At 45.5% G+C, this 24485-nt stretch overlaps 1 protein-coding gene across 1 annotated transcript in view; it reads left to right on the top strand.

The window, feature by feature from the left end:
- Positions 1-5151: 5151 nt before the first annotated feature.
- Positions 5152-24485, top strand: part of LOC111871320 (headcase protein) — a 470196-nt gene continuing 450862 nt past the window's right edge. The window contains exons 1-2 of the mRNA XM_023864347.2: positions 5152-5171; positions 12540-12639. The gene's annotated coding sequence lies outside the window, so the exon portion shown is untranslated. The remainder of the gene's footprint in view (positions 5172-12539; positions 12640-24485) is intronic.

Here is a 24485-nt window from a genome sequence, read left to right as displayed (position 1 = left end):
ATACCACAAAATCTTCGATTATTAAAATGTGGTAAGTACACTCTGCCGGTCACGGTAGCCGAGAGGTCTAAGGCATGCACTGTCTTCGCTCGCTCGGAAGCCGGGATCGTGGGTTCGAATCCCACTCAGGGCATGGATGTTTGTGTGCGTTTTTCTGTGTTTGTCTACAGGTAGAGGCCTTGCGACGAGCTGATCACTCGCCCAAGGAGTCCTACCGAATGTGTAAGATCTAGTAAACCGAAGTGAAACGGAGAGTTTCAGGGAAATATGCCTAGGCCCAAATTGGGGCTGTAGCACCACAGGAAAAAAAAAAGTACACTCTAGTGGAAGTCCTGAATTTAAATTTTCACGTTTTGTGACTGAAGAACTTGGATTGAAGTAATTTTTTTAATTCACTTAGTGGGGGGTGGAGCCCAGCTGGGTCCACTCGGCACGGCGGCCACTGATTGGCCTATTGTAGCCTGCCCCGGGTGATTATGATGATGGAGAATTTGGTGGAATGAAGATGCAAATAACCATTACGAAGAAAGTGTATTAAAATATGAAACTATTAATCTCTCGACACTTTACTGTTATTCTGCTTATAGACCTATGCGTGAGCACATGCTTCATCGTAACTTGGCCAGTCATGTTTGATTTATGTTTGAAAACAATTGGTATTACCAGGGGCAATCCACGACCACCCCCCTTAACCTCTGATTGCTTTTTAACAGTCTCTTCTAGGCATTAGAGCCCTTTGTTTTATCTAACAGGTCCAGGTTTTCTAATGATGGGCACTGACACGCCTACTCCGTAATTAGAAGCTGTTCCATTTTTCATACCATACGTAATTCTCTGTCGCTAGAGGCGAGTTGTAGGAGGCGGTGGTACAGTAACTGGTCGTGACTACTACACCGAGCTGTCCCGAAGACAAAGGATAAGTCCATCTCCTCTGCGAACCAGGGTACGCCATATCTCACGGAAGAAAATATGTTTGAATTTCCCGCCGGTGAATGAGTGCTGGAAGTTACGTTGAAAATACAGTTTACTGACTTGCTAGTAATGACGTAACGGCCTACGTCACTGCCGATGACACGACCAACGTTCCCATAGCAGATGCAGCATAGTGCCAGTATGGTAGACTACGTGGTGTTTCATTGTCCCATTGAACCTATGCGGTAGCGTAGTTGGTTGAATCACTGTGCTACAAACCGGAAGGTCGCGGGTTAGATTCCCGATGCAGTCATTGGATTTTTTTCAACAGACATAATCATTCCAGCCGCACTGTGGCCCTGGAGTCGACTTAGCCTCTAACGGACGTAAGTACCAGGAATCTTCGTGGGGGGTAAAAAGCGGCCTGCGGGTAAGGCTGGCATCCTCACTGACAGTGGGTGCCGGGGACGATTTCCCCAGAGGTAAAGTGGCCGGGGCGTGAAGCTGGCCAATTTTCATCTAGTACAGAGGTCAAGAATGGTGGAGCTATACCTCCTCCCCCATACGTCTTCATGGCGTGATGCTTAATTATATGTGTGGGAACAGCTTTACTTCACCGCGTAAGAACTGGTTCTGGGGCTCATACAAGGTCTTAACCACTGGATATGGCTTCCCACCACTGCGATCTGGGCAAGTGGGATTTGTGATGGACAAAGTGGCGCTGGGGCAGGTTTCCTGCGAGTACTTCGGTTTGGGTGCTGCCACGTTTGCTTCCACGGGGCACAATTAGTCTTCGTCCGGGGAGAGAGGTCAGCAAGAAAGTTTGCTTGAAAACTAACGTTTAAGCTATTTAAGACTACTTCTGCCCGCCCTTGTAAATTTCGGTATTAATATTTTGTATGAAGAAAAAAGATAAAGCCATCCCTGTAACAGGCCGTGGAGGGCCGTAGGGTTGTGAGAATTCGAGGCTGCCACATTTTCTAGGCGGCTCACAGATGGCGGTGAGGTCAGCATTACGTGTCGGCCNCCTTTCCCCCCCCCCCCGGATGATTCCTGGTACTCGTTTCTGTTAGAGGCTTTGTCGACCCCAGGGCCATAGTCCGGCTGGAAAGAGTAGGTAAATTGAAAAATCCAGTAACAACGGGACTCGAACTCGCGACCATCCGGTTTGTAGCATAGCGCCTCTACCAACTACACTACCACGTGCCCCCAATATTTGGTATATTAATCGTAAATTTTAATTTTTCCAGATGTCTCTTGTCTGTTCCCTCCCGGCGCCCATGGCCGGTGTCTCTTTCGTTACGGATATGACGGCCTGGGGTGAAGTTCACCCCTCACTTGCATGTTGTTCAGAGGTTAAAGAATGCGTGAAATTGTACCGCCACACCCCTCCAGTGGGCACTGGGGGTTCTTACCCCGGGGTAAATTGGCAGGGCCGCGAAACTGACCACTCCCAACTAATGTCGAGGTATAGAATTATAGGGGCTATACTTCCACTACCCCATATGCTTTCATGGCGTTGGGCGTATTGAACTAAAGGCGCAAGTTTGTCTGCGAACTCCATGGTGTCTGTGTGTTCCCATCAAATTCTAAATGGCTGAACCAGTCTTTATGAAACTTGGGTTGTATATGATGGCGCCTGGGCGTACTCAATAGATCCCTCCCATCAGCCTGTATATCTGTATATAAAGTATGCGCCAAAAAGCTCAGTACTGAAACTCGCCCATCACTCTGTTTTGTACAACTACTATCATCATCATCAGTAATCTGTCAGACGACAGGTCCACAGTCTCTTCCAAAACAGTTTCTCCACTTAATGCGATCTTCTGTTTTTGGAAAGAGACTATCCAGGAAAAGTGATAATGTGGTAGTTTTTCCATTTGCTTTCCACATCGCAGTACAACAGCCGTTCAAACCACTCTGGTCACGCCTGTTGCTATACGAACTTGAACCATCTCGAGCATCATTTGCTCTGTGCTTCAAGTCGCTGCTGATGACGCTGCTTCCGACATCAGTTTTTGGTGTCTCTCTTCGTCTGATGCCTACCCTTTGATCTGTCCAGCAAGGGAGGCCCTGCCCGTAGCTACGCTACCGCTGGTATAGCTCTCAGGGTCCTTGGCATACTCAAACCCCCTCACCACGATAAGGTGGAGACACCAAGGAGGGGGGCACAACTACTATAAAGATTGGTTTTGTCCAATTTGAACTTCAAAGAAGAAGAGCATTCTATTCGTGAAAACAGTATAATCATAATTTTGAAACATTTGACACATACACGGGCGCTGTTTGTGACTCAAAATTTCACGTGTATCTCATCCTTCCTGATATTAAATTTTTCATTTGATGAATACACAACAGGATGCAAGAAACAATTGATGAATATCTTGAGGCAGAAGCGAGCGAGAACATATCCCACACGAGACGGACTTGTTCCTCCCTCCTCCTCTTGACAGGAACGTCCGCGGGCTGTTGCATACTTTCTGTTGTCTTAAAAAAGAAGTTTTGAGTGCAAAAAGGAAGACGAAAAAGTAGTTTTTACTGTTCTTTCTTCAATGTCAAACATACAACTTCCTGGGGTGAGACGGGCAGTGTTGTGTTGTTAGTCCTTATATGGTTACCTCCCCTCTCCTGGTACTCTGTATGGAGAAGACAGCGACCTTGAAACCAGTTTCTTTTTTGTCTCATACGAGCATCCGCGCTTGAATGTTTGTGGTTTTCGGCGGCAGCGTAATTGTTGTCGTCTTCGTTGTGTTTCCTGCGAGTCAGGATAGTTCAGTCAGTAAATTGACTGGTTATGTGCTTGCAGGACCTGGTTTCGATTCCCGGCAGGATCATGAATTCTTGATTTCACCGTCTCTAGACGGACTCAGTGGCCCAGAATCTTCTCGGGCGATCAGCCGTGCCAATGTTGAGTTAAAATCCAACGTTTCAGAGATCCCTGTCTCAATCATCAAGGCAGATGTCGTGAGTGACCATGCATCACTGTCAAATCAGTGCTTCATTGATTACTCAACACTGACATGTCTGTTCGCCCGAGAAGATGTTAGTTAGGTTTATTCGCCGTGAAAGCTTCAGAGTCAGAGCCAGTGTTACTTTACGGCTGGTGGTTTACAGGTAGTCAGTTCGTCTTGGTGCCAAGCCCCCTGAAACCCACAAGCAGTGTTTTGTTTTTCAACTGAACACTTGACGTCATAGTCCTTCTGTAACATCGCCCCTGACTAGAGGATGGGTCAGTCGTTTACAATGGTTGCTGGTCCTCGCCAGCGCAGTCATTCTCGGGTCTGAGTCCCGCGGGCCTCATGACCATATTTTAATGTCTCAAATTCGAGACTCCCCCAACCTGAAGGGCCAGGTCCCCATATTTATATCCCCCAGGAACAGGGTGGCCCGGTTATACCGCCAGGCATTGGACTCCCTTTTCGTCGCCTCCTACGACTCGCAGAGATACGGCAGAGGTATTCAAACCATCCTTCACACGGCGTTTGTGAAGGCTTCAGGTCTTAAGTTTGTGGCTCTATTTTCCGGGGGCAGAAGGGGGATGGAAGGCTCCTTCTGGAGCCGAGACCTATCCGCAAATAAACTTTCAGTCAACGGACTTTTATGAAATTTCGAATGAGTATCACATGGCCTCCCGATGAAGTCATTGAATTTTTATTCACTTGACCTAATCCTTTCGGCCACACTATGGCCCTGGGGTTGACTGAGCATCTAACAGAAATGAGTACCAGGAATTTTCCTGGGGAGTAAAGCGCGGCCGGCGCGTAAGGCTGACAACCGCACCGCCATCTTTGAACCGATTGTCTAGATAATATGGGACCATCAACGTCTCACAACCCTATGGGCCTTCACGGCCTGTTACAGGGATAGCTTTACTTACTTACTTACATGGCCTACTACTACAGACCACTGTGGCTGGTACTTGTAATTCGCTACCGACATAATGCCAGCATAGCCGGTCACAGTGGCCGCGCGGTCTAAGGCATGAACTGTCTTCACCCACTCAAACACTGGGATAGTGCTTTCGAATTCCACTTATGCATGGATGTCTGTGTTTGTGCTATCCTGTGTGCAGGTAGCGGCCTAGTGACGGCCTGATCCCCCATCCAAGGATCTTACCGACTATGTATAGGATCAAGACACTGAAAAGACGGTCAAGGCCCAACAAAGGGCTGTAGAGCCATAGATACTCGGCGATCTAGCGAAGTTGCAGTGGGAGGTGCACCAGCGCCACATAATGTAGCGTTGTGAAATGCTGTGAGGTAGTAGTATGTCAGTCTGGTTGAGTTATGGAGAATAGAGGTCAGCACTGTGGCGGCTACGTGAAAATTACGTTTAGCTTTTAGTGTAACGGCGATGACTTATCTACCGTCCGACAAGACTCCTCTGTCACACGGAACTTGGCTACCCTGATTAGTTCTTCTGTGTCGTATTTGGCATGCCCCGGATTCAAATCTCGGCCACCTATCACGACCGAAGGTTTTCATGATTTTCCACAGTCCCTCTAGGAAAATACGGTGTGGTCCCTCAAATTGGGTCACGACCACTTCGTTCCACATAATTTCGAATTTATTATTTCTGTTCGACAGTGTAGCCCTAACCCGTCTTGTGAGCTGCTGAAAGCGGTGTTAAGAAAGTAAAGAATAAAATGCAATTTTCTTTTGTACTTTCATTTCCCCTTCTTTCCTCCTCTCTCCTTTCTGCTCCTCTCGTCTCTTTTCATGTATTCTTTTTCACTGTTATACTGTTCTCTCTTTTCTCCTCGCTTGTCATATTTTTTGTTCTCCGGACCTCGTCTCTCCTCTCCTATAATCGTTTATGCTTTTTTCTCGACTCCAGCCCTCTTGTCTCCTATCCACCCCGGTTCTCTTCTCTTCCTCTCCTCTCCTCTAATCTTTCCCCCCTCCCTCCTCTGGACCTCTCCTCGACACTCCTTCCTTGGCCCCATGACTTTTCCAGTGCGGACTGAAACGCCGTGCGATTTGTCTGATGGGGACAGTATGGCAGGTTTGTACCTTATCACCAGGGCCCGGATTTTGATGACCTGAAAATATTTAAAAAATGACCGAAAAAATCCAGAAAGATGACCTAAAATATGACCCAAAAATGTAATATGCAGGGCCCGGATTTTGATGGCCTGAAAATATTTAAAAAATGACCGAAGAAATCCAAAAAAATGACCTAAAATATGACCCAAAAATATAATATGCAGGGCCCAGATGTTGATGACCTGAAAATATTTTAACAAGACCTATAAAATGACCGAAAAAATCCAGAAAAAGACCTAAAGCAGAAGAGAAAGAACACTTCGCTTCCATGTTATTCACATTTGAGAAAACATATGAAGAAATATTCCCTGAAATGGCCAAAAATGACAAGAAATACTCTTAAAAGCCCAAATATTTTTAACCAAAAAAAAAATACTCCCAAAATGAAAAAAATAACCTTAAACCTAAAACTGTCAAAAAATGACAAAATAATACCTATAAAATTTACATTTCTGTAACCAGCAGCTCATATCCGAGATTTATATATTTAAGAGCATCGCATAGGATAAAAGGAAAAAAAGATGACGTCATATAAATCCGGGCCCTGCCTGTCACATTCGTAGTGAAACGGAGTTTTAAACCGCTGAGTAAACATAACCTTATTGAACAAGTTCTGGTGTCGTGTCGTGTCGAAACAGTTTCTCATTGTTATAGGAGTGACTGTTGTTTTCTGCACCTTCATGAGACGCCTGCTCTTGAACAGTCTTCACGCTGCTTAGAACCGTGTCCAGGTGTTGTGGAGTCAATGCTAATTTTTAATGATTGACACAGCGAGGTAGATCACTATCCGATGATGACGTAGCCTCGAAGATGGCTGGAGTTTAATACAGCAATTCCAGGCCAACCGCAGTTTCTCACTTGTCTCGAGTTTTAATAACATTAAGAGAAGAACACAGACTGAGGGTGTTTGGGAACAGAGTGCTGAGGAGGAATGAAATCCTCCTGTTGAGAAATCCTGAGTAGCTGAGCGACTGTTAGCTTCTCAAGGACGACTCAGATCTATGAAGCGTTGCTAACCGAGGTATTTGGTTTCATGTGTATGTGGATTATCGTCCTATGTCTGGCCTAAGTCTCCCAAATTTGGTTCTATTTCCTTTTCTTTGTTGTGTGTTACTGGCGGCCTATCTCCGAAGGCTTTGCCCTTGACAGCCACTGTGTTTACCAGGAGTGCGAGCCATGCGATTGACAGCTTCTTATGGCTGAGACAAGTTGTGATGCTTTCAAGGTTGTGACTGTTCTGACTGTGATCTTTCGGGTTGTGAAGATGGAGGCAGCATGTTTTACCGAAACGTTGATATCCGCCTACAAGACCACACCGTGTCACAACCCAGAATGCCGCAGCTATTGCTTGTTCGCTACCCGAGTGTAAGGCTGTAACGTCGAATTCAGGTTTATTGTTAAAGAGGAGCAGAAAGACGCGGAAGAAAGCAGTTCACAGTCTCTTTTGTCCCTTTTAATAGTTGCCGTATGTCACTTGCTTTAACATAGAAGGCTCTGATCGGTCTATCTGTAAATTGCTACCAGCAGCAGCTCTACATGCTGGAAGTTTACATTTGTATACACGGCCAGACTGTGTTCTAGTGGTCAGAGTTCCTGGCTACAGAGCAAGAGGTCCGGGTTCCATTCCCGGCGCTACCAGATTTTCTGAGAAGTAGTGGGTCTGGAACGGTGTACACTCAGCCTCGTGAGGATAATTGAGGAGCTACTTGAATAGAAAAATAGCGGCTTCGGTCTTGAAAACCGAAATTAACGGCCGTGGGGATTCGTTGCGCTGACCACGCGACACCCTCTCTTCGCTAAAGTTGGCACTAACTTCGCCGACAAGCGGCGGTCTCTCGGTCGGTATAGTTCGCTTGCGGACTAAAACCACGGAGTTTGTTTTTGTATCTAAATAAGAAAGACGAGCAGACGAAGCCTGGGAACCATCTGCAAAGTTGTGCCATTTCTTCCCTTCACTTGTCACCTTCACTTTCCCTTCTTGTGTCAAAGGATCATTTACGAATTTGGTGGGTGTTTGTGAGAAAAACAACGAAAATTTTAGGAGGATAACCAGCGTACAGTACTAGGAACGTAAAACGTAAAGCTATCCCTGTAACAGGCCGTGAAGGTCCGTAGGGTTGTTAGACGTTGAGGCTCCCATATTTTCTAGACAATCAGGTCACAGATGGCGGTAAAATTGTCACCCTTACGCGCCGGCCGCCCTTTACCCCCAGGAAGATTCCTGGTACTCATTTCCGTTAGAGGCTGAATTGACCCCGGGGCCATATTACGGCTGGAAGGAACAGGTCAATTGAATAATCCGAAAACCTCATCGGGAATCGAACCCGCGACCTTCCGGCTTGTGGCATAGTGCCTACGCTATCCGAGTACGAAATGGCAGAGTTAGTTGCTGAATATCCTGAGACTTTTTTGTTTTTGTTTGTAGATTAGGTGATCAATGGGAGTTCCTGAATAACAAGCACAGGCCTGCCCTTTCGATACGGGGGGCTGTCTGCTTGTATTTACACAATCGGTAGAGCAATGTGACCTTTGAAGCATACACGTAGGCCTTTGTATGGCCTCTGGTGCTGAAACAAAGTCAAACAGAGGCAGTGGGAATCGGAAAAAAGTAGACACAAAAACCCACAACAGGACGTCAATGGATTACTTGCAGTAAGCCTACTCGAGAGTCACTTTCGTCTCTGGCCATACATAACCTGCAGGGAGATCTAAAATTACATGCAATGTATTTTTCTTGAACGAAGAGAAGGCGAGACAGTTAACCACAAGCCCGCTCACGTCTACTGTGTAAACTGAAAACATCGGAATGATTTTCACGCGGCCTCGTGTCCCAAAGTGAATATTACTGTGAACAAGGTTGTCCAGTTATACCCAACACTTGCTTTCTCTTCGTTGTTGTATAGTATATATTTTCCACTCTTATGTATATTTAAAGTGGGCCAGGATAGCTCAGTCGGTATAGCGACAAGCTACGGGCTGGACGACCAAGAGGCCGGAGTGGGTCAACAATTTTCTACGCGTCGAACAGACCTGCTCTGGGGCCAACCCAGCCTCCTATCCAATGGATATCCCTGGGGTTAAAAACGGCCGGGATGTAAAGCTGACCAGTTACCTCAAGCTAGTTCCGAGGTCAACAAAATATGGATCTGTATATCCACTCCCCCATACGCTTTCATGGCGTAGTGCTTAATTAGTTAAGCACAGGGACAAGTTTTTTTTTCCCCTTGTCACTACAGCCCCAGTGGGCCTAGGCCTACCTCCATGAACTTCTCCGTTCACTTCGGTTTTTCTAGATCTTACACATTCGGTAGGACTCCTTGGGCGGGTGACCAGCTCGTTGCAAGGCCTCTATCTGTACACAAACAGAGAAAAACGCGCACACACACAAACTAAACATCCATGCCCTGAGTGGGATTCGAACCCACGATCCCGGTTTCCAAGCGAGCGAAGACAGTGGGACAATTTTACTTTAGTGTATATTTAAAAGGAACTAAGCCATTGAAATCGCTCAGTTAATATCAACGCTCTTAGTCGATCATAGAATTGCCGTTTTGAGCCGGTTTAGCTCAGTCAGTGTAGTTACTAGCTGCGAGCTGAGCTGCCGGACACGAACAGTTTTCTTCGTAGTTCAGATGAACCCTCTGGCCTTCCAGCCTCTTGTACATTTTAGTTTCTGAAGCTTTTGCCTAAAGATAAAGCTATAGGAGCGTGAAGCTGACCTCAGTGTCATCTAGTGCCGAGGTTAAAATCTGCTAATCTTTACCCTGATATCCATGTGCGTGTACAAGATCACATCACCATTTAATGGCTAAAGTAACTGGTGAATACAGCTTAGCCGCTGAATAATCCTGTGGAAGTCTGAAGGCACTAATCACGTGCATGTGACGTGTGTGAATAGTCGGAAGTGACTTTGCGATGGCATGAATTGTGCTGAAACATGTCTGTCATGTTTTTCAATTGAAAAATACGCACTAATATGAAGCTTCAGAGGCGACATGACTCATTTCCTATAGTGACTGGATTTCGGGCTTGAAAGGAGGTTTGGCGTTCAGTTCCCGGCAGAGGCAGTGTACCCGTCTCCACCGTGACAAGATCCACTCTGGGGCTCACCGAGTCTCCTGTCAGTTGGGTACCAGGGATGATGCCATCCGACCATGTAGTTGACCAGTTACCTTCATTTAGTGCCCGAGGTTAAAAATGTGTCGATGCGACACGAGTAGACTGTTTATACAGATTCGTCAACACAGACGAGTATTCTAAACTAGCAGTCGCGTTTCTCACCGTCCCTGTGTTTTGTACAAGTTGTAACGGAAACCACTGCCCCCTTGTCTCGCTGCTACACTTTGCATTTTAAAGGTTTAAAATACTTATATTCTTAAAATACTGTGACGCATTCGGTAGGACTCCTTGGACGGGTGATCAGCTCGTCGTACACAAACACACAAAAACATCAAACATCAATCTCCTGGGTGGGATTCGAACCCACGGTCCCGGCTTCCGAGCGAGCGACTACGGTGCGTCCCTTAGACCGACCGGCACCATAACATGTAGTGTTCGACTAGTAGGTGAAGGCGAATAAGTCTGGAGCATGGATTATACGAATGTGCACAGGGACGTGAGAACTGCATGTGCTAGGATCCTGCAGTATAATATTATATTTGTGTGTAACTCGGTTTGCGTTAATCAGTGATTTGGAAGGAGACTGGATGGCGTGTTTAATTAATGCAGCCTATTATGATTTTGACATTAATTAAATGTTGTCAGTTTCAGACTACGTGTTTTTAGAGAACAGGGCCTTCCGTTTTTTGTTTTAATTAAGCGTATTATGGCTCTTTGTATCTGCTTGACGCCGGCATGTTTGAGGTAGTCGTTAAGTTTTAATAAGTTTAGTTATGTTTTAACAAATTTTTGTGAAGAATACTGTTTACATGCACGCTCTGAATGTCAGGCGACGGTCGTGTTTGATTAGATTTACTTAACGGTAACAGTTTTAACACATTGAGGAGGTAACTTCTTGTAATCGCGATGGAGCAACGAGTCATGATTGAAGTCTTACTCAGTTTCTTACGGTGGAACGCAGTACATTACATTGTGTCAGCGCACGACCACTGGATTCACCGTCCGTTCCAATCAACAGTAAGCTCTCTGAGTACAATATAATCTCATCTGATACCACGGCAAATAACCGCTCAATTGATACGTTATCTGACCTGTATACTGTGGTCTTAAATTGCTGGACTCTCTCATCGGAAATCTTTCGGTAGAAGCCATACACAGTATCTGTCTGTCCGTCCATGTTGCTACCACGTGGAGCACAGGGTGTCCGTGAAACGCTTCGTTTCACTTCAGTTTCTTAATCTTATACACAGTCGGTAGGACTTCCTGGAACGGGGAGTCAGCCCGTCGCAAGGACGCTACCTACACAGGAAAGCACAAACACAGAATAAACGCACACAAACATTCATTCCTCAAGTGGGATTCGAATCCACTATCCCAGTGTTCGAGTGGGCGAAGACGGTCCTTACCATAGACCACGCAGCCACTGTGATCGGCATGTGCGGTATGCAGAATATAAATAGCAAAAGCATAAAGCTGTTTCACTTATCGCAAGCCGCCGAGACAAGACTACGATCGCTTCTGTCTGTAATATTGCCCGCACTAATAATGATCCTTGTGGTTTAGGATTTTGCGTAAAAAATACGTGGGCCTACATTTTCTGTCATTCGGCCTGCGGTTTCCGTGTAATTTAGCAGATAATCTAAAACCTCTCTGAATTTTCTCCGATTTTGATTACAGCCCATGTTTATAGTTACGAATGAATGTTTAATTTTACTTTAGCCAAATTGTTTTGGGGAGGAGCAAGCATGAACAGGGTGTTATACTTTATGTTTCCATATGGTTTTTTGAATATAAGTTGCTGGAGGCCCAGGGGTGGTAAGGATATTGATGGAAACTGATAGAATTGAAGAACGGGAATACAGTTCTGAGATTTAATTTTCTTTTACCTTTGTTATTGATAAAGGAGTCGGTATAGTGACTAGCTACGGGCTGGACGCCCGAGGGCTCGGAGTTCGAGTCCCGGCAGGGTGAACAATTTTCTCTTCTCAGCGTCGTCCAGACCTGATCTGAGGCTCATCCAGTCTTCTGTACAATAGGTACTGAGGGCTGTTTCTTCGGGGTTAAAGCTGCTGGGGCGTGAAGTTCACTTACCTTCAACTATTGCCGAGGTCAGAAAGAATGTGGATCTATGCGTCAACTCCCCCACGCGTCTTCATGGCATAGTGCTTAATTGGTTAAGCACATGGCAACTTGTTTGTTGTTGATATAAGTCCGACACAGGAAATATAGGCGAGAGAGACACAGACTGATCCCAGGAAGCCGAATATTCCTGTCTCGTGGTGTGTAGAGATATCCTTTTGTGTTAGTAGGCAGGGCGTTGCTTGCTGATGCTGGAATTGGGCGAATAATTTTTCAGGTTCGATCGTACCCGTGATAACCTTGGTCTGCCCACCGCAGGTAGGCACCCTGTAATTTGCTGTGTGGAACAGTTGGTATAACGATATTCTTCTGGTTTTTCTTCAGCCACGGCAGCAGTGGAGGTAACGGCATATTTTCGAGACGCCTGGACTTCAGCTCCTTCAACTCCTTGCCCCGCCACAAGCTCAACTCCTACCACATCAAGGTAAGAACAAGACTTGCTTCGAGTTAGTAGGTAGCGTTTGGATATCTTGTGTACTTATATATGTTTCTGGTTTCTCTGTCACTAGTCTGGTTACTAGGCGACCATAGGTGCTCATAATGCATAATCCGATTTGTGTCCATCGTTGTTTCGTTGTTTGATGGATAAAATGATCACTATGCGTTGTCACGACAAACGTATAACACGTCGCAATGTATGGGTCTCTTCGTGACAGTAACCAGTTTCATTGTGTCAGTATTCATGAAGTTTATTTAGGAAAAATCCCTGAAGAAGGGACGGTTTGGCTAGTAAGGAATTAAGTTTTATAGGCGGCCGCGCCCTAGCTCAAGAGATTAGTCGCTGGCTTCCGACCGCGGCGGCCCGGGTTCGAGCCCGGGTCTGGTCAAGTGGGATTTGTGGTGGACAAAGTGGCACTTGGGCAGGTTTTCTCCGAGTACTTCGGTTTCTCCTGCCAGTCTTCATTCCAACAAATTCATCATCATNCCCCCCCCCAGACATGTTGATATATCTGCGTTGTAATGGTCACCACAAGAACAGGAGCAAGAGGTGGAGTCACGGTTCTTCTGCCACCTTGACGGGCTGTGCCCTCTGACATTCGGTAGGACTTCTCAGGCGGGTGATCAGCCCCTTTGTACGTCACTGCCTGCACAGGACACAAACACAGATATCTATGTCTCGAATGGGATTTGGAGCAAGAATGTTGACATACCTGCTTGGTGGGGGATGGAAACATATTGCAGCTGGACATACAGAACCAGCGGCAGGTCATTACGACCCAGAAGCCGCAAGTTGGACAGCCCTGATCAAGATAGTTGGTTCCTAAGCGTTTTCGTGTGGCAGCGCGTAGGTTTGTTGCATCCATCAGTTCACTTTCTTGGGGCTTCGTTTAAATTAATGGGAGCATTAGCTGTTTGGAACATATGTTTGAATGAGTAAATTTAANAGTGTGTAACTGTCACAGCATTTTGTTCTGCCCTTGTTCATTTTTCCATTTCTTCTAATATATATTGTTACTGATAAGTTAATAAGCGAGATTGAACGGTAAGCGCTATAACATTTACTGTTACGATTGTTTAAATTTCAATTTTTGGCTGTAAAGAAATATTTAATATGTGCCAGGACAGTTATTCTGGGCTAAGTAGCAGCAGCGTTTTTGTTCTTAAGAGAAAGAATTGCTTTGCTGTAACGAAGGAAGCGTACAGAGCACCCAGAACAGGGTACAAGAAGAGAAAATAGATTTTTGAATTTATCATTATTCACGAAAATGAAATCTGTGAACCTAAGGCCGAACCCGGGGTGGGCTGCTAAGTTATCCATGCACCTAGACAGACGAAGCGAGGAAACCTTCCACGTTGTTAGGAAAGTTTATGAATATCGCGTTTCAAGAAATTTGTATAAAAGTTTACGTTACCTGTTCTCCTGGACTTGTTTCTGCAATAGGCGGCGAGCGTAGGATGTTGATACTGTTCCGCCTGAAAAGACTGACCTTGAATTTGTCTTCATGGTCTGTGGGCGCCCGGGACTTGGAGGGAACAAGATGTGTGAAATATTAAGGAGGCCCACATGGATGTGAAGGGATGCGCAGATATTGGTCACGTGGGGCCCCGTTGTTTGTCACGGTTCCCTTCTTCCAGCGTGCGACCCTTCTATTGCCGTTTGTTCCTGAAGTGACAGTAAGCACCACGCTATGAAAACGTATGAGATAATCTCGGGACTAAAAGCAGGTGAGTGGTCTTCACACTCCAACCGCTTTACACCCCCGAGGAAAAGGCCATGATAACCATTTGATGCTACCGGAATTCGTAGGTCTTTGTACACGGTCTGACCACATCAGTATCTGCAGCGCTTGTTTTTGATAAAGACTGGATTGAGGGGAGCACGCGTTAGCGTAGATGGTTGAGGCACTGTGCTCTGGAAGGTCGCGGGTTCAATTCTTGATGAGATCATTAGAATTTTTAATTGACCTAATGCTTCCAGCCGCACTATGGCCTTGGGGTCGACTCAGTCTCTAACAGAAATGAGTACCAGGAGTCTTCCTGGGGATAAAGGTCGTCCCGGTGCGTAAGGCTGACAACTTCACCACCATGTGGGAGCCTCGACGTCTCACAACCCTATGGGCCTCCATGGCCTGTTACAGGGATAGCTCTATTCTTTTTTTTTGTGGGATTAAGGGCCATAATAGATGTCATTTATTATAACCCACGGACTTCTTTGGAACTGTACAGATGCCAGCAATGTCGATGTAATGACTGTGTTCAAGTTACCGTCTTCCTGGAATTGACATCGTGAAATCTGGTAGAAGAGGAGACTGTTAACGTTTCACAGAAACATGCTGTCTGAAGATGGAGGCAATATATTCCTCCAAAACGTTGGAAGTTTTCTACTAGTCTCTAGGAGATCACAAGATAATACCAGTTTTCATATTCATCGCCGGACGAAATTGAAATCTGACCACCGCGCTGTGAAAATGTATGAAGATTGGTTTTCTTCAGCCTCTCCAGTCTGTCCTAGCCCGCTTCATTTCACGTGCTGCCCAGTTCAGCGTTCGTTGTTATCTTATCACTGAAACTGAAAAATCGCCATAAAATAGCTCGATGGAGCTGAGCACTTCCTAAGAAGCTGCCAGTTGCTGAGGAATTTCCACACATTTTATGGAACCGGAAGGACAATGACCATGTTCACAAGAACCCTCAACTGTTCCTTATTCTGAGTCAGGTCAATCCACTCCATATTTGTGTAAGATCTATTTTAATATTATCCTCCTGCCTAGTCTCTTTCCTTCTGGCTTTCCCACCAAAATCCTAAATGCATCCATTGTTTACCCCATGCATGCTACATTCCCTGCCAATCTCATCCAAATTGACTTGATCATTCTCATCATACATGGTGAAGAATATAAGTTATGAAACGAATTGTCATAGCATCAGTACGCGTCCTGAACTACTGTGAAGTCATCTTCCCTTTCTTTTCTGATCGACCAAGTGCCCTTTCACCTCTTCGCCCACACCACGTTTGCATTCGTATGCAGTTAGTGACTTGTATAAGGGGTGGGCCTTCTTGGCCCCATTTAAGCTGAGTAACGCAAACAAACAAACATACATCAGACCTCAGTGAGAGGATCGTGGTTACTGATAAAAATAAACATCCTCTGTAGAGCCTAAACGCATTGGAAATTTAAAACCAAAATAAAACCATTCATATTACGTTTTTTCTGGGATGTGACGCAGTGTAGATTGGTGGAAAGACACCAGTGTTTCGGATAAATATGCTTCCTTCATCTTCAGGAAGCAGAATACTGGCCGCTGTGAGAACCTCAGATCTCTCATATAGGCCGTTGATGGTGAGGCCACTCCGCGCAGCGTCTGGAGGCCCAAATCCTAAGAGAGCCATGATTACGGTTCTTCTACCCTGAAGATTGAGTTGGAACCTTGGTTCAAGCTAGATTGCATCATATCATGGACGATCGTGATCGCGCTGCTGTGCGCTGTAAGTACTCAGAATGCCAAAGTTGAACGCTTTGAAGTAACGGGTTTGAGTGAGACATGGCTGCAGGAAAGGCAAGGCGTCTGGTTCCCGTGGCCGTGCAGCGTTCTCAGGACAGGTTTGTGGGTGCAGGTATCCCCAGCTATAATTGCGTTCCCACGAGTAATGGTGTAATTAAAGAAATTAGTCCAGTCTTCTTACTCCTTTGGTTTCTTACTTAAACCGGTCCTCATGCCTTTACGGTGTCCAGGTAGTTACAGACGGTAGGACTCCTCGTTGCAAGGCCTCTACTTAAACACAGAATAGACACACGCATACCAAACATCCATGCCTTGTATGGGATTCGAACGTACGATCCCGGGTTCCGAGCGAGCGAAGACATTTCATGACTTAGACCGCTCGGCTACCGTGACCGGCCTCCTTTAAAAGAAATTAAATTCCCATAGTCGGTCCACTCGGCACGGCGGCTACTGATTGGCCTATTGTAGCCTGCCCCGGGTGGTTATGATGATGGAGAATTTGGTGGAATGAAGATTGGCGGGGGAAACCGAAGAACCCGCCCCAGTGCCACTTTGTCCACCACAAATCCCACTTGCCCAGACCCGGGATCGAACCCGGGCCGCCGCGGTGGGAAGCCAGCGAATAACCGCTTGAGCTATGGCGCGGCCACGACCGACCTCCTTTGGTTTCACTGGTTTAAATTCTCATAGATAAATATATAATTCCGTTACTTGTAACTTCAGCTGTGTACGAATCATAATTATTTTGATTTAGACAAATGATTTGGTTGTATTTTAGGCTCTATCTGAGGCTCTACAGCCCTTATGTTGGGCCTTGGCCGCTTTTTCTGTTTCTGAGTATTGTGCAGAATTGTCAGAACCGTTTAGGATCTACAAGCATGTGCAAACTTACTGCAGACGACTGGCTAGTAATGGGTACCTCTGTCCGGAACTCACATGAACATAAAGCAGTGTACGTTATTTGTGACGCGTACTGTACATCTGAGAAGGTTACTGTTCACATATTGAATTAAACTTGTACGTAAAGTCAGAAATGTTGATCTGAAGGGATTCGTGTTTGTAATACCTTTACACTACTTTACGTACGTACCACAAGACTGTAATGGATTGTGAATTTCGTGTTGAAATCCGTCTTAGTTTCAGTATTAAGGGATTTTATTTTATACCGTTTTCAGAACCTTAAATCATCACATCTCCGCATAAGAAATTAACGTTGCTATGGGGAGGAAGACTTTAACTGGAAGTAATTTATAATTCCCTTATACATTCTGAACCGTTCTTCGGCAGAGGATGAAGGGTGCCGCCTAGCACGGCTTTATATTCGAAACTGATAACGCAATCTCTCCCTCCCGGTTCATACAAAGGTGAATAGGATTTTGGTGCCCTTTGAACGAATTGTACAGACCAGTTTTAATCTAGAAAGACTTAATGAATAACTTTCAACGTAAGAAGCGAAGCACGTGTCATAGTGTTTTGCTTGCCATTAAGTGTTTATGTAAGTTTAAATTCGGTGTACTCCGTTCTCCGAAACGTCGGTAAACGTGGAGATTCTAACGGGTTCTGATGATGGTGGATAAAACTCAGAATTACAGGGATTTTGGAATTTCTCCATAGACCGGTATTCTAAAAACTAGAGAACACAACATTTTGGAAACTCGATCTGTTTCCGTTCCTCGGGTGAGGGGGAAGATACGTTTTCATTTGGGTCCCTTGGAAAGAGCTAACCTCAGTCACTGGACAACCCCTGTCAGATTCACTACAGTGACTGAGGTTAGCTCTTCCTACGGGACCCAACACAGTAGGTGCCTTCCCCTCCTCACCTGAGGACGGAAAGAGATCCAGTTTTCGAAACGCTGTGTTTTCTAGTTTATACAATACCGGACGATGGACAAAGTCCAGAAAACCAGTAATTCTTAATGTCAGTAAACGTGCAATAGACTACACTGCATCCCATCCCAAAAAGCAGTACTCACTGTAGTGAGGGCAGTGAGACTGCAGCATCTGAGATTCTCACAATGGTGGTTGGCAGGAGTGGTGTCTTCTGGGATATAATCAGTTGACAGTGAACCGACACGTCGGAGGAACGTGTCGCCGCCTTCTTTACGGTTGAGGAGAAGCCAAATGCTTTAATGAAGTGATACATCATAAAGTATGTCACGACAGAATCATTAGAAACGGAGCTACTGTTCGGCATTTTACGGTGCATATCAATAATCTCTCAGGTTGTTAGGAAATTCTTCGCCCTTTATGAAATCCAAACACTAGACCTCATGCTGAGCCTAATGAACCAAGTACCCCGTCCTGAGACCAGATTTCTTTAGGATCTGTTTCAATATTGTACTCCCGCATACACTTTGGTCTTACAAATGGTTTCTTTCATTCAGGATTTCCTGCCAGAATATTGTGTTCATTTTTCATTTGCCTTTGGGTGGGACAGTCAGTAAATGGGTCACAAATGGAAGTAGAACAGCTGTAGGGGACTAGGTAGCAAGCCGCATGCGCATGTTCAGAGGCTGGTTTCAGTAGTCAGAATGGCGACTGTGGTTGAGGATTGTGCCACTGAAGAGCAGCGTTTTGTTCTTTTCTTGTGGGCAAAAGAATTCGATGCAAAGGATGCTCATAAAGAAATATTTCCTGTTTACGGCGGAAAGTGTTTATCGCTTAAAGCGCTTCACAACTGGATCGAGAAATTCTCTGAAGGACATTCGAAAGTCGCAGATGATGCTCGACCAGGTGCGGAAGTGGCCGAGACGGCAAACAAAAAGGCGCATGTGCTGCGGGTTGCGACGCACTGGCAGAGCGATGGTACATGCGGGTGTATCGGTGTTGGTGGAGGATATGTCGAGAAATAATGTTTCTTTTCAGGTTCGAATATCACATGTTTTACGGTTTATATCCATTTGTAACCTGTATACTGACTTTCCCTTACATATACATACATACATAAGTAGCGTAAGGGTGAGCTGGTGGCTTGTAAATTACACTACTGCCGGTTACCATAGCAACGAATTATTGAGTGTTAATGCTATTTGCTGGTTAATTGAGAGTTGCATAAGTTTGGAAAGGTAATTTGGGGGCATCGAGAGAAGTTGCTTAATTTTTTATGAACTGAAATCTGAATGGCTGCATGAGAAGCGTGGAGCAGCAACTGGGAACTTTGTTCCACTGCTTTCTTCTGTCTCGCGACTGCTTGTGACAGGACCTTCTGGGTGCATACGGACTTCTAACCGTTCCTGAAGTTCACTTCCTACCTCACAGAAAACACTAGATCGCTCTTAAAAAGAGCAGTTGTGTAATATTGTGTAAGGCAAATAATCGCCATTTATTATGAGGCTCACGGTCACAGTAGCCGAGCGGTCTAAGGCATGTACTGTCTTCGCTCTTTCGGAAGCCGGGATCGTGGGTTTGAATCCCACACAAGGCATGAATGTTTGGTGTGTTTATGTTGCCCTGTGTGTAGGTAGAGGCCTTGCGGCTGGCTGATCACCCGCCCAAGGAGCCCTACCGTCTGTAAAATGAGGAAACTGAAAATCAGCCCTACGCTCCACATCGGGACCGAGAGGGGGAAAGGAATTGAGGCTCACACGAAAAACGTAATTACGCTCATTGAAAAGTACAGAGTTCTTAATGTAAGGTAGCTGGTATATTTGGAAACCACTGTTCTTATGTCAGTGGTATGTTCCACAGTCCTTTCGCCGTAGGATACTTCGAAGCACTCTCTTTCCCACGCCGATAATTAAAATTGTGCTTTGATTTTCGAACAGGTCATGATTCGCGGTGACGAATTGCCTTAATAACACGATCCTTTCAGACATCTCAAAGAGTGGATCGAAGTTAAAATTTACCGTCGTCGTCAAGGATTGAGCCCACCGGATTATTCTCACCGTGAAATCATCTTTGATCAGTCCATAATAGGTCGTGAGGCATTTCCTCGTCCTCGTGAACCGTAATTTAAATTATTTCCTATTTGAGATGGGCAGAGCATGTAGCACGAATGGGGGAGAACAGGAATGCGTATAGGATATTGGGAAAGCCAGAAGGACACACCACTAGGAAGACCAAGACGTAGGTGGGTGGACAATATTAAAATCGAAGATCGCAGTCTTCTGGGCACCGCGAAAACCTCAAAATCGATCGCAGAGATATAGGATGGGATGGTATGGATTGGATTGCTCTAGCTCAGGATAGGGTCCAGTAGATGTTTCTTGTGAACACCGAAATGAATCTTCGGGTTCCATAAAATGCTGGGAAGTTCTTGAGTAGCTGCAGAATTGGGAGCTTCTCAAGAAGGCTCTCAGCTTCATGAGTGAGTGATGTAGGATTGAGGTTCTCACAGAGATCGGTATAAAGTGTTCTGTTTTCTGGGATATAGCGCCGTGTAGTCTGGTGAAGGTCAGCGGACGTCTTCAGGGCAGACAGAAATGACGGCAACTACCACACTACATGCAGTCGCAATCCAGAAGTCAGTAGTCAGAGGGACATAAATATGGCTGTGTTTACTGCATGTTTCGCGCTGTTTTATTGCTTGGTTTACTGTTGAACACAGGAGTTGGTATAGTGACGGGCTCCACTGCCGGGGTTCCATTCCCGGGAGGGTGCAAGATTTTTTCCTCTCCTCAGCGTCCAGACCGGCTCTGCGGCCCACCCAGCCTCCTAGTCAATGGGTACCGCAGGCGGTTTCCCCCCATTCACTTGCATTCATTGCCGAGGTCAAGAATGGTGGAGCTATACCTCTACTCCTCTATATGTCTTCACGACATAGTGCTTAATTAATTAATCACAGGGACAACTTTACTTTTTACTCTTCAACTCTGAAGATGGAGGCTACTTGTTCGTCCGAAACGTCTGGCAGCATGCCGTTATGTCCCAGAAGACAGAACTCTTCTTTGGGATATGGTTTTCTTCCATACTTTCAGTGTATCACATTGTTTGGTTCTGTAGTCCAAAATTCGGAGTCGGTATAGCAACTGGCTGCGGTTTGGAAGATCCAGATGTCGTAGTTTGAGTCCCGGTAGGACCAAGAATATTCTCCACTTCGTGCAAACAGGCTCAGGGGTTCACCAAACTTCCAGTCCGGTGGTTACCGGGGGACTGTTTCCCCGGGGTTAAAGCGGCCGCGCCGTGAGGCTGACCACTAACCTCCAGATAGTGCCGAGGTCTGTACATCCGATCCCTCATATACTTTCATGGCGTAATGCTTAATTAATTAAACACATGGACAGCTTTACGTAAGCCGAGAATTGTGTCTGTAATATTGTTACTGTGGAATCCTTTCTGTTAATTCTTTCTTTGATCTCGGATCTCCGCTGCTTATCTCCGAAGTCTCATTTTAGTAGCTCCATTCCACCTACTGTTTCATCTTATTGTCCAGATTTCAGGTCCGTATGCAAGAGCAACTCCTACGCAGTTTTACTTAAATATTCGTAAAAGCTTTGTTCTTCGATGTTCTTATTGTTCCACTCATTCTCTGGAATTTTATTAATCAGCTTTCTGTATTCTTGCATATCAACGTAAGTAATTGAATTCATCGACTTCTTCCAATGGTTGGATCTGCATCGCTCTTTCTATTCTAAAGCCTTTTATGCTCGGTCTCGCGGAATGCTATCGACTTTGTTTTTGTTGTCGACATTTTATGAATACAGTCTCATTAATTGCTATTATAAATGTGTTACTTCAGCAAGTCACTCTTCAGTTTCTCTGTCACTGAATGACTGTTTTAATTCAGCGGGAACCCACCATTGCACTGTTAATAATATGTGTTGTTTCTATCCCTCTGTTTTAACGGAATGATCAGTATACTTACTTACTTACTCATGGAGCTGAGCCCTTCTGGAGGAGCCGCCAATTCTGCAGCTACTCCAGAATTTCCCAGCATTTTATGGAACCCGGAGGTTGATCACCGTGTTCACAAGAGCCCTCCACTGGTCCTTATCCTGAGCCAGGTCAGTCCAGTCAATAACACCCCTTCCTCTCTCCCAGATACCTTTTAATATTGTAGCTTATAGATCCGTTGCTATGCAACGACCACGAGATGGGCGGATATACCAGGACCGTTTCTGGGCAGCGGCTCGATAAACACGTTCCTGCAGCAACATGAACGCAGCAGTAAAAGAGTTGTGTTTTCTGTGTAGTCCGTGCCGGGATTTTATAAGTAATGGAAAAGATTAGGACTTTTGGGAGTTCTGTACGGGAGTCTGCGAGGAGAGGACTTGAGCCTTAGGCAGAAGAATAGCGATTGAAGGAGCCGTTACCAGGAATCATCCAGTAAGAGACTGTGTGCCTAAGTGAATTGTAAAGTGTGGAAATAGCGATAGTGTTGTAGTCATTCGTAGTTACGACGTGTAAGTGGTCAATAAAACCAATATCCAATCAGAAACCCCGTCTGTAGTCACCCCTACACTTAACAGTATTATATTCCCACCTACATATAGGTCTGGTCTCTTTCCTTCTGGCTTTCCCACCGAAATCCTATATGTATTCCCGGTTTTCCTATGAATGCTACATGCACTGCCAATCTCATCCTCCTCGACTTGATCATTCTGATAACACTTATCGAAGGGCACGAGTGATGCAATTCTCGTTCATCAAATAAAAAACATGAATCCCACTGAAGTGAAAGTATGAAGCGAACTCTGTTGGGTCCACTAAACCGAGCTGATGCCGGAACAGAGCGGAAGCAACCTGATGACGACAGGAGACCCAGCTTCCGGAACTTCATCTTGTTCTAACCAAAAGCACGCAACTTGACGAGCCAGTCAGAAACAGTCGTGTTCCAAACTATTCGAGCGCAGTTTTAGAAAGGGCAGCAGTTAAGTAGGAGCCGGCGTAGCTCAGTCAGTAATGACTGAGCTACACCGGGCTGTATGACCGAGATTCCGTTCCCGGCAAGGACAGGAATTTTTCTCTCCGCATTTCTGTCCAGACAGGTTCTGGGACTTGCCTCTCCTCCTGCTCAGTGGGTACCCGCGGCCGGGGCTGGAAGCTGTTTACCGTCATCTGATTAAAAGCTGTACGTCAGTTTCCTCATAATCTTCATGGCGTGATGCTTAAATGAAGCGAAGGCACAGTTTTGCCTTATTTGCTCTTTAATTCAGATCTCCTAGTTTTAAAAGTCAAGTAGCGCTTGTCGGGAAACTTTACTTGTTTATTGTATTGTCGCTTGTATGAGTGACTCCCGGCGGGATTTTGGATTGGGTATTGAATTGACGACTTTTAACACACAACTCGTAATTCAGCTTAAGTACTCGTATAGCGCCATCGCTAATTTCCACACACCTAACAAATCGATAGCGCGCACGATAAGTCCTTTCAACGCCATTGTCTTCACTAGTAGTTGCCTGGTAACGGCGTCTAACAGTGGCTCTAGCTCTGCTTTCCTGGCTCAAATTCTGTCTCACTGGCGGCTCCGTTCCAACTTAAGTCAAAGTCACATTGCGACTGACGGTCAGTAAGTAAGTCTTGGTGACGAGCCCCATGTGGGGCTCATGACCAGATATTTATTACTGTTTGACAGTTACGGTCTTGTTTTGTTGGACGTCCTCTCTGATGAGAGGACGGGTCTGTCTTTTGCATATGCTGGTGGCCCTTGCCAGCGTAGTCTTTCTCGGGTCCGAGTTCCTTGGGACCCGCGACCATATTTTACTGTCTAAGATTTGAGACTTCCCTTTTCGTCGCCTCTTACGACTCCCAGGGTCACGGTGGAGGTATTCGACCCCGCCTGAACATGGGTTATCCATTTCAACTTGCCTCAGTTGTCCTCTTTGCACGGACCTAGTAGAAAACGCCGTTTCCAACATTCCCTTTATTGCCACGCTCGGACTGTTGCCGCGGGAAGCTGTTTGTAATCGTTGCCTAGAAACGAATGTTGTTTCAAAGCAGTTCGCTAGTAACGGCTGTTTCTCTGACTCCATACTTCTTTCTTTCAGCAAATATGCCGTAATATTATGAGTGCTGTGACATATTTATAGCATACATTCGGCTACAGCCACGAACGAAGTTAGAATAGACTTAAATCGACCTTTTCCATTTCAGACAGGTTACCGTTTAATACAGGCATTTAATTTAAAATGAAAGTATTACATACGCTTTTATGCCCATAATACAAAGTCACAAATGCATAAAACGCACGTTAATGGGTATTATCGGCCGTGTTTTTAGACCTGACTGCTAGGTAGTGCGTTAGAATTAGCGGCACATTGGCTACATTTGCATGTGTTGTGTGAGGGAGGGCAAGGCATTGTAACTATGTTACGATCCGTGTCTCAGTTACTGTACTCGATACAATCCGCTGCTCATTCTCTTAAGAACGGCCAGGACTAAAAACTT

Source organism: Cryptotermes secundus, unplaced genomic scaffold, assembly GCF_002891405.2.
Source record: "Cryptotermes secundus unplaced genomic scaffold, Csec_1.0 scaffold1189, whole genome shotgun sequence".
Taxonomy (NCBI): Eukaryota; Metazoa; Arthropoda; class Insecta; order Blattodea; family Kalotermitidae; genus Cryptotermes; species Cryptotermes secundus.
The sequence above is the reverse complement of the archived record's forward strand: the minus strand, read 5'-3'. Positions and strand labels throughout refer to the sequence as shown.